This window comes from Penaeus monodon, chromosome 3 (assembly GCF_015228065.2).
Source record: "Penaeus monodon isolate SGIC_2016 chromosome 3, NSTDA_Pmon_1, whole genome shotgun sequence".
Classification (NCBI taxonomy): Eukaryota; Metazoa; Arthropoda; class Malacostraca; order Decapoda; family Penaeidae; genus Penaeus; species Penaeus monodon.
In genome coordinates, this window is record NC_051388.1 from 21,060,081 (window position 1) to 21,072,130 (window position 12,050).

Below are 12,050 nucleotides of genomic sequence, written 5' to 3' on the forward strand. Positions count from 1 at the left end.
CGTACCTAGCTTGGCAGCAAGCACAGGTAAATAAATATACCACATTAGGGGCCTAGTGGGGAGCCCATGGCTACACCGTCTGTTTGGGTATACAGGCAATCATCAAAAGTAAAAACTGAATGATGGGCTGTGGTTTCAAGTAATTTTTTGAAGTTATCCTTATTTAATCCAAATTTATTCAGGGAGTAGGTGTCCAGGGTTTTAGTTATTAATTATGTGGTCTCTTGTAGTGGTACATTTGTAAATAGTGATTCAACATCAAAACTCGCCATTATGACGGGTTGTTGGAAGTTCAGTGATGTGATTTCTTTGGCAAAAGATGTGGAATTATCAATAGTATATTGATTAGTAGTTATGGGAGCGATGATGGGGACCAGAAATTTTGCAACATTATAATTAAAAGTGCCAATTGATGAAATGATGGGTCTTAGGGAAAAATTTGCCTTGTGAACTTTAGGCAGCCCATAGAGTGTGCTAGGTCTGGAGCCAGAAGCCATGAGAAGGTTGTAGGTGCTAACATTGATAGAGGATTTACTTTTGATGATTGCCTGTATACCCAAACAGACGGTGTAGCCATGGGCTCCCCATTAGGCCCCTCCTATGCCAATGCATTTCTAAGTTATCACGAACAAAACTGGCTAGAAAAATGCCCGCCTGAATTCAGACCTCTTTATTATCGTCGATACATTGACGACACTTTCCTGCTGTTTAGTCACCCTTCCCACGTAAATCTTTTTCTAACTTATCTGAATTCCAAACACCCCAGTATCAATTTTACATGTGAAGTGCAAAAGAACAACCAACTATCCTTTTTAGATACTATGGTTACCAACAACAACGGCACCTTCCATACTAGTATCTACTGTAAACCAACATTCACTGGCCTCGGCCTACACTTCCTCAGTTTTACCCCATATATATACAAAATTAACAGTATAAAAGCTCTGATCACTAGGGCCTACAATTTGTGCAGTAACTGGGCAGCCTTTCATCAAGAATTGTTATTTCTAAAAAACTTCTTTACAACAAATGGATACCCATTACAGTTGTTTGATAAAATAACAAAAACTTTTTTGCACAACAAATTCTCCAACCAGCAAACTGTCTGTACTGTCAAAAGAGACCATAAGTATGTTAAACTACCATATTTGGGTGATTTAAGCTATGAAATCAGGAAACAGTTAAAAACACTCTTACGGAATAACTGCCCCCAGATTAAGTTCACTTTTGTTTTCAGTAACACCAATACTATAGCAAAGTTCATGAAACAACCTATGAACTATAGTTCTGACTTATGTTCTAATGTGATATATTTATTTACCTGTCCTAGCTGCCAAGCTAGATACGTGGGGTCAACCTCACGATGGCTGTGACACCGCATCTACGAACATAAAGGAAAGTCCTTCAGAACTGGCCTCCCGCTGAGCAAACCTCCTTCTCGGCAATAAGAGAACATTCACTTGAACACTCACACCCTTTCTCGAACAAAGATTTCAATATTTTATCCTCTCATTCTTCCCGCCAGGACCTCATCATCTCTGAATTCCTCCTAATCAAAAAGATGAAGCCAGAACTAAACAACGTAACCACTGCAACTAGCTTGTTTACACATTAAACCACCCTTTACCACAAACAACCAATCTGGTCAGTTTGACATACTTTATCTCTTATTATGTTTTTCAGTTAGCATATATTTCTTGTACTATGTTCTCTGTTTATTATTTTGGTTTTACTTATTGTGTCTACCGTTTTATTTACGTATTTTGTTAAAATTCCAGAACCTCCCCTTGTTTATGTAAATCATCTAACGAATTATTATCTGGTTTCTGCTTTCAGCATTGAGAATGAAGGCTTGTGTGAACCTTCGAAACGTTTGCAAATAAAGATGAGATTCTTCACGGCCGTATTGATATACCTCTTTGAGCTTACAATTCGACACCTGAGTGGCAAACCCATTACGGAATACATCAGAAAGAAATATGGCAAAACGGCACTCAACACCTTCAGGAGGACCGAGAAACTCTCCTTCCGCGAGAAGAAGCTACAGAAAGACATCCGATTCCTTAAACTATGTAAAGACTATCGTGTAATCCCGAACTTTGTCAACTTCCGGGTTCACAATCCTATGTTTGTATACACCGATATATATAATATATATATATATATATATATATATATATATATATATATATATATATATATATATATATATATATATATATATATATATATATATATGTGTGTGTGTGTGTGTGTGTGTGTGTGTGTGTGTGTGTGTGTGTGTGTGTGTGCGCGCGTGTGTGATACACACACACACACACACACACACACACACACACACACATATATATATGTGTGTGTGTGTGTGTGTGTGTGTGTGTGTGTGTGTGTGTGTGTGTGTGTGTGTGTGTGTGTGTGTGTGTGTGTGTGTGTGTGTGTGTTTATATACATACAGAGAGGGATAACCACATCCCTCAGCAGGTCAGATGGAACCAGTCTGCCAGATGGCAAACAGGACAGCATGCAAAACCCTTGCCATAGATTCTCCGCCAGCCTTTTACAGTTCAGCTGGGATGCCACAGATACCCGCTGCTTTACCACTTTTAAGCTTGGAGATCACCCGCCTGACTCAACAAACTCCCAGGCACACTCCCCCTCTTTCAATCTATCCACATGAACACTCTAGGGTGTTTACTGGAACAATAGGGGGTTCTGAAGTGTCCCGGAGAGTAGCCACAACTAATCTAAGATCAAATCCACAAAGCCCGGCGCTCCGATACACATTGCAGTTCTGGAGGATCCTCTAGCGAGTGCTAACTAGGATGTGGGCCACATTAACCGTATTGCTGTACCCATTCCAAATATGTGGGTCAGAATGCTGATACCAACAGCCAGAAATCCTCAATTTCAGGGACCTAGCATAGTCCTGGAAAAGGGGTATTTTCACTGCCAGTATCATCTTCTGTGCCATGAGGACCGCCAGGCATCTCATAGCCAGTTCAGTCACAGCCAGATACCAAATTGAAGTCACCCAGAATACGAATATCTAAGAGATGCAAGTTTGGTTTAAAACATAAAAGTTCATAAACATCAGTAGGAGCGTACACAACAATAAAAGACATGAAACCAAACGATAGCTTTAGTTCTACTACCTTGATACGCTCATCACCTTGAGTGACCTCTACTACCAAGGGTTGAAGTCTGCTGGAGATGGCTACTCCCTGGAGGTGGTGACCATTCCTGCAGCCCGACCAGTAATAAGTGTAGCCACCCACACTAATGCTGCTGCCAGGTCTTCTCACCTCTGAGAGAGCATTCACCTCAACTCTCAGTTGCTTCAGCTCCCTCGGCAGTACTGGTAACTGATCGTTCAAGTCCCCACCCTGACAACAGTTGTTCTGCGTAAACCGACGTAGCCCACCTAGTCACGTGACCATACGAAAGAAATTTCGTAAAGCTTATTATGATTACTTTTATGCATTTATGCTATACAAATATTTTTAATGATATCTTTGTATTTTTTCCTTCTTTATAAGCGTTTTGAATGTGTATCAACAAGTTTTGGATTTTATTTTTGCATTCTGAATGTCATTTTCACCTGGCCAGCTTTCCGAAAGGCGGGATACTTCAGTTGTTCACCTGCCGACAGATTGTAAACACATGAGTTCTAGCTGCAGTCACTGACCAAGGCGTTTCACGGTAATCCTCGGCAGACTATAGCATTCTACTGAGTGAGTATTCTCTTTCATAGAGTTATTTAGCATTTCTTTTGAAATTGTATTTGATTATCCTTAAATAATACATTTTCCTATATCACATTCTCTTTGTTTTCCTGTTTTATGGTAAACTGAAAACTATATAATCTTATTGACGGGACTTTAAAGAAAACTTACAATTTTGTCAGTAATTGTAGTATTAATTGAATATGGAAAACATTACAAATTCATACAAGATAACTTAGAAGAAGACTTGCATTTTGACTATACTTAATACAGATATTGATAGTGCAGGCTTAAATGGACAAGAAAAATAATTGAGATATTTGCTAAGAGATCGTTTTATGCTTATTCAGTTAATATTTTCAGATCATGCCCCGGCACCGTTTCCAGGAAAGCTGGAAGCTCTGCAATGAACTTTTTAAGTCGAGGTTGGCAAGAGTTCCAGATGACACCACCAGGGCATGCTGTCAGGTGAGGAAAGCTTTGTTATATTTGAACTTACACGTCATTTACAAAAACACACACACAGGCATGCACGCACGCACGCACACACACACACACACACACACACACACACACACACACACACACACACACACACACACACACACACACACACACACACACACACACACACACACACACACACACACACACACACACACACACACACACACACACACACACACGCCCGCGTATTATTTCTTCATTTCAATTTCAATCTTTATTTTTTCTTTCCTCAGGTATGTCATAAGCACCTGATGGCCGATATCACTGGCCTCAAATACCACCGAACATCGAGGCAGCATATGTCCCTGGAGGAGAGGCAGAAGGCAGCCAGTCGAAGGCAAGAGATTGTCACCCCTGCAGAGCACCATGGCACAGCTGAACAGCAAAGGACTTTGTCGAATGCTGTGCAGTATGCGACTCTTCTTTTTATTCTTTTTTTTTAGCGGAACACAACTTTCCGTTCAGGTAATTTATACTAATAATGAAAGTGTTATATTATTTTACGGTAATGAGGTATATAGCCTGTAATGGAGAAATATTGTAATTCGAAACCAAGTTTACCACAAATCTTGTTACATGCTCATTGATTATCATTTCGCAATATTATTTTTTTTCCCTTTCACCTTTCCAGTCTCTGTGCTACCTTCTGGGGCTGAACAGGAAAATGTTTCCCGATTCCGCCATCGCAGCCCAGATGGCCATCAATAGAAAAAAATGTTCACAAATTACCAAGGTTTTGGGGGAGTTCCTTGCTAAGAAATTGGCAAGCAAACTCAAAAAAAAAAGATTTGTTTGATTATTGATGAGACAACAGACTGCTCCCCGGACAAAGCATGTGCATTGGTTGTCAAGTATTATGACAAAGAAAGTAATAAGGATGTCCTCAGCCTCTTCCAGACACCCCACCACCAGAACTATCAATTGAATACATAAATAAAAAATACGTGCAAAGCCTTTTTGATAACAGTCTGTGACCAAATCAGAAAAAGGTTTGATCTTGAGAATTCCCTATGGATAATGGCATCATATTTACACCCAAAAACATTATGAATCCGAATATAAGACCAACAGTGCCATATTTAACATTCATTCTATGACTGTTTTAACAATTAAGGATTCCTCGGGCAATTCAAAATATGAATGCCTCGCTCATTATGCCCTTGAAGTTCTGGCACTTCCTACGGCAAATACAGATGTAGAAAGACTGTTTTCAACATTTAATTTGATAAAAAGAAAAGAAAGATCCAATTTGAAATTGGAAACTATTAGATCACTCATTCATTTAAGTGAATATGCAAAACTGAAGGGAAGAAATCCATACGAAGATATGATTTCCCTAATATGACACATCTTTCTAAAATGTATTATATGTATATATCATTTTGTTGAAGTTCAAGTGTTTCAAGGTTTATTTTGTTGTTATCTTTTAATAATAAATCGATAAATTCATATTTGTTTATAATATACTAGTTTCCCGAGAAATATATCCCATTTTCTTTTTTTCGATTTTAGAAAACGGCGTAAATGACGCATCCGAAAAATTGCCATCCCTGCCTGATAGCCCACTGTGCTTAACCTCGGGAATTCATTCCAAGCTGATGTGGGCATTGCCCCAGGCTGGCGTCCCCAGTTCTCGGACTGTGTCCCAGCGGTCGCCAACCCAGAGGGGCTCGCATCCTGCCTTACTTGCTGGGTGAGAGGGAAGTTTGCCCTCCTCCCAGCACCATCTCTATTTGAGTTTACTGTCAGTGGGTTCTCTTGGGGAGGTGGACTGGCAAGACCCGCCTCCCCACAGCCACCCATTAACCGTAGGAGGCAGGGGGACAGGAAACCCTTTGGGGCCCTCGTAGGTCCTGGGTTCCAAGAGCCTAGGACCGCAAGGTACTTAGTTTTAGGGGTGGTCAAAAGGGGGCACGCGAAGTCTTGCTGAGGGAGAACTATGAACTGCGGGGGAGACTTATGCACATCAGCCCCCTTTTAGCACCAGGCAAAGCCAACGGTGGGCTGCAAGTGAGAAGACATGCAAAGCACTTAACATTATCTGGCTACCTCCATCGCTTCACCCGGGCAAAAAAGCCATGTGTTTGTTTTTCCGTGTGCTTTACGCATGCTACAACATTTATATGTTTATATTACATTTACATATAGAATTTTATATAGACGGTGGGGTTTGGGGAGGCCGGCCGGCATCGCATCCGCCCAAAGGGGAACTGCGCTCCCGGGACGAGGTGTGAACTTACCTCTGGCCTTGTTTGTATTTTTGACCCCTTATAACAAAAGAAAGCTTTGGGGTTTTTGTGTCTTTATTGCCATGTACGTTCCTATCGTATTTGAAAAATCATGTGAAAGAAGTTTTCTATCCCCAAACCCCGCACCCATGGGGAATAATTGTCCTCAGCGAGACATTTGCATTCTTCGGGGCGACTTCAATTGGTATTGGCTGTTTAAGTGTTTGCCCCTATGGCCCCATGCTGACCCCAGTAGCGAGAACGCCCCCCCTTCTCCCCCGAACGTGTTAGGTCCCAAAATGGAAGATTTCTGGCTCCTGGATCAGCGCTCCAAACCGTCACGACATGGTTAGCAATACAGGTTCTATTGCCCGAGGAGAGACCCATTCTTGTCAACACGCCTGGGGATTTTTCAGATTGCAGAGTTTACCAAAACCGAGTTTTTGTGGCATGACCCCAGGCTGGTATGGCTCCCTCCGGTCCCTTCAAAACTCCTTGTCCCTCCTGTGGCCATTTTTAGGTGTTCATTTGGGGCAGACAAGGGGGGAGGAGTATCTGAGGGTTCGCCACAATAGTCTCTGATTGGTTCCAAACATAAAAACCTGATGGGCCCACTTGTTTTGTGGGATCCCTTTAAGGGACAAGACCTCGAAGAGGGCGGATTCCCTAGGGAGAATTTCATCTCCTGGAGGCCACTGAAGGTGTTGCATCCTCAGCTGAAAAGCAAACAGGACTTGCGCTGTTCCTTGGGGGGCATAGGGCTGGACACTGTGGAAGGGGCAAAGGGAAAAGTTCAGAATTTGCTGAGGAAGTTGAAGGCCATTTCTTTTTAATTGACCTTTGCCCTACGTATGAAGCCCTGAGAAAACTGAACTCTTAAACTCTCCTGACAGATGACTGCAGTCTGCTCAGTGGGTGGACAGATCATCGAAGATCATGTTGGGTTCATGAATGTTGGGCTGAATATATTGAGCCGCTGTACCAGGTTAAACCCCCCAACAGTTTGCTTGAATGCAAGTGGTAACAATACCTATGCCAGACCCACCCATCAGCGAGGGACCTCCTAACCTAACCTCGACGCCCCAGCATTGTAACCTTGATCAATTACAAGAAGACCCAAGCCAAGCCCAGGCGTGTGCTAAAGGAGGCTAGACGGACGTTGTGGAGACAGTATGTCTCCTCGATTAACTCTGGGACTCCCTTAGCATGGGTATGGAACAAGGTGGGTAAGATTCAGTAGGACTGCAGCAGAACTTCCATACAACTTGCATTTTGTGCAAGGAGATGGACTCTGCTTTGCAGCTCTGCTGTAAGACTGCCCCAGGAAGTGACGGTATTCCATACCAAATGATATCTCACTTACCAGAGAGCTCCCAGAAGTTCCTGTTTGACCTATTTAATAGGATCTATAGAGAGGGCACAGTGCCATCCACATGGAGAGAAGCTATAATCATTCCTGTTCCTAAACCTAGCAAAGATGCTTCCGCACCAGGAATTACAGACCAATTTCCCACACCAGCTGCATCTGCAAGCTGATGGAGAAAATGGTCAACTTCAGGCTGACATGGCTGCTGGAAAAGAAAACATGTTGACCCCATATCAATATGGCTTTAGAAAATTAAGATCAACCACAGATGCACTTGTGAGGATTGAAACTGCTATACGGAATTCCTTCGCACAGCGACGTCACATGATAGCAGTCTTCTTTGACCTTGAAAAGGCTTACGATACTACTTGGAAGCATGGCATACTCATGAAGCTGTATGACATTGGTTTAAGAGGAGCATTACCTACTTTCATACAAAGCTTCCTTGCTGACAGGAAGTTTAGAGTTGGGGTAGGAAACAGTTTCTCTAACCTGGAAGATCAGCTGGAAGGGGTCCCGCAAGGGAGTGTCTTAAGTGTGACCCTGTTTGCCATTGCTATAAATGACATTGTAAAGGTTGTTCCAAGTGCTGTCTCATGTAATCTGTATGTGGATGGACTTTACACTGTACTGCTCAGGAGGAAGCTTACAGGATGTCAAGGACGCATGCAGACTGCAATAAATCAGGTTGTACAGTGGGCAAAATATCATGGGTTCAAATTTTCTCAAAGCAAGACCATGGCTATACATTTCCACAACGAGGAAAGTTCCATCCTTCCCTCTATTTAGGAGCAAACCCAATGCAATTTGTCCCAAGAGGTGAAGTACTTGGGTCTAATTTTTGACTCAAGGCTTACATGGATGCCTCACATCAAACAGTTAAAAGTGAAGGATACAAAAACACTTAGTATTTTGCAGGTTCTTTCACATCCTTGGGTGCAGACCGCACAACGCTTCTGCAGCTTTACCGAGCGCTTATTCGTAAGCTTGACTATGGATGTGAGGCTTATTCATCTGCAACTCCCACTGTTCTCCAGATGTTGGACTCGGTTCATAATGAGCTCTCAGAATCTGTACTGGGGCTTTCATGTCTTCACCTGTGGAGTCCCTGTATGCTGAGAGTGGAGAACCACCTCTTTCATTACACCGGGACTACATGAACCTTGATTTACTACACGAGACTACGAAGGATTCCGGGATCTCCTACATCCAGATTGGTTTTCAACCTCCTTGAGGATAGCCGATCCTATGGTAGGAGAATGAGGAATCTTGTAGAAGAACTTAATTTAAGTCTCACTAAGGTTCTGGCTGATGGAATTCCCCAATTCCCCCCTTGGACTAATCAAGTCGAGCTGGATTTGGTCGGAATTGGGAAAGGGGAGAGATCTGAAGCAGAAGTCAGAGAGAGATTTCTTCAGCACATTTCTAAGTACCAAGGATCGGACGCAATATATACAGATGGTTCGAAATCTGAAAATGGTGTGGGCTTTGCAGCAGTGAGCAGAAGGAAGACTGCATCTGGCAGTCTTTCTCTAGCAGCCTCGATCTTCACTGCAGAGTTACATGCCATTCTGCATTAATTAACCTTGTGATATATTGTGACTCTCGTAGTGCCTTGCAAGCAATCAAGAGCTTAAACTCATCACATCCAATAGCGAGGGAGGTTCAAGATTGGCTTGCACTGATGTCAACATGTAAAAAGATAACTGTGTTGGGTGCCAGCGCATGTTGGTGTCAGTGGGAATGAGCGAGCTGATCAGAAGGCCAAGGCAGCTGCCGCTCAGCCTTGTGATGCTCGTTTTCCTCTCCCACACACCGACCTGAAACCCAGCATCAGGAGTTGTCTTCGCGATAAATGGAAGGAACAATGGAGGCAGATCTCCAGAAATAAACTGCGAGAGATTAGAGATGACCTTGGCAGTTGGGTGACTAGCAACCATCCCAACCGAAAAGTGGAAGTTGCATTAACAAGGCTAAGAATCGGGCACACAAGACTGACTCATGGGCCGATGATGGCTAAAAATCAAGCACTTTGTGGGGGATGCCAAGAGCCCTTAACATCGTACATGTAGTGGAAAGATGTGCAACATTCTCAGACCAAAGACGTATGTACTTGTCTCGCCCCTATACACTGAAGAATGTATTGGGGGAGGATTGTGACATAGAGGGTCTTATTAGTTTCCTTAGGGAGACTAATATTTTTAATAAAATTTAATTATGCATAATATTTATGTAATAATTTTATACACTTAGAGTATAATATTTATGCCTTGATTTTTAATTTGTTTTGTTTATTTATAAGATATCTATTGATAGATTTTTAAAGTTTTAATCATTTTAATATTTCTATTTAACAAGGTATTCGCCGCTAATAACCTTAGCTGTTGACACAGCAGATAATTTTAAATAATCAATCAATCAATCCTAACATAACTGAGGTTAGGATGGTGATTTCTAAGCTAAGGAGAGGGAAAGCTGCAGGCATATGTGATACCCCTGAAGAACTGTTAAAGGCTTGGGGTGAACCTATGGCACATGGCTTACATGCAGTCTTGACTGCCATCTCACAGTCTGGTTCCATTCCCCCTGACCTATTGATGGGTGTGGTCATCCCTCTTTGGAAGAGGGAAGGGGATCATTGGGAGTGTAGCAACTACCGTGGCATTACACTGCTCAGTATACCTGGCAAGGTTTTCGCTCATATTCTTCTGAAGAGGATCTGCGACCACATAAGGTACCAGAGACCAGAGCAGTCTGTATTCACTCCAGGCAAGTCCACAATAGACTGCATCCTAGTGTTGAGAGTAATTGTAAAATGCCGTTGTGAATTCAGTTGTGGATTGCTTGCAGCATCCATTGACCTCAAGAAGGCATTAAAGTCTGTGCATCAAGAATCGCTGTGGAGATTCTGACATGGATTATTGGCCTAATAGCAACAACCTGTATATACCAGTACTGAAAGTGCTATAAATTATGGTGGGGCAGAGCTACTATCCTAAGTGAGTGTGGAGAAACACTGGGCAATATCAAGGTCTCAGACATTGTCTTTGCATTGTCTTTGTTATCCTATCTGAGTCTCTGGAGTCACTGGTGGCGGCTCTTTATGCATTTAGCAATGAGGTGAAGCCCTCAGGCCTAGAGGTCTCCTGGACCAAGACCAAGATTAAAGACTTTGTGGGCCTGTTAGTAGAACCCATTCAATCTTTCTTGCGGTGAGGACATTGGAGTCACAGAAAGCTTTGCATGGTCTGGCAGCAGGAGCCATAAACTCGATCGATAAGAGTATTTAGAGATGTTGGAATCGATGCAGAAGTACAAAGCTGTGCGTCTTCAGGGCTTTGATACTGCCAGTTTTGCTCTAGGGAAGCGAAACCTGGGAACTATCTAGTGCCTTGGAGTCTCGTCTTGATGCCTATTGTAACAAGTCTCTTTGCCGGATCATGGGGTACAGTTGGCAGGACTACGTGTCCGACCGACGGCTACTCTGTGAGACTGACATAGGACCTGTCACTTAAATAATACGGGATCGCCAACTCAGGCTATGTGGGTACCTAGTTGATTTCCCTGTGTATGACCCTGCCCATCAGGTTGTCCCTTTGCAAGGCAATCCTGGGTGGAGGAGGCCCGTAAGATGACCTAGGAGATCTTGACTTGGGCAGCTTGACCAGACTAGTCGCAAGGAGTTAGAGAAGGCCTGCCTGGAGATTGGCCATGAGGGACCCTCATGGCTGGAAGCGAAGGGCGGATGTGGCCATGCGCCCCCTTCGGCGTTAGCCCCTTGATGATGATGAAATAATGAAAATGATAATAATTATAATAATAATCATAATATTAATAACAGTAATAATGATAATAATAGCAATAAAAATTATGATAATTGTAATAATGATAATGATAATGATAACAGTGAGGATAATGATAAAATTAATAATAAAAATAATAATAATTTTAATAGTAATAATAAGAGTGCTAACGATGTACTGCCACGATTAATACTGGTACTAGTAATACTATTGGTGATAATAATGATAAAGATAATAATAAACATTAGTTGTAATATTTCAGTTATAATCAATCAAAATGATAACAAAATCAATGGAAAGAACAATATCAGTAGGGAGAAGAAGTACAAGAATCACAATATTAATAATGATGATTTGGGTGGGGTAGTAGTGTAAAGTTGTAACAGAGTAGATGGTAATATAAAAAAAGAGTAAAATTTTAAGA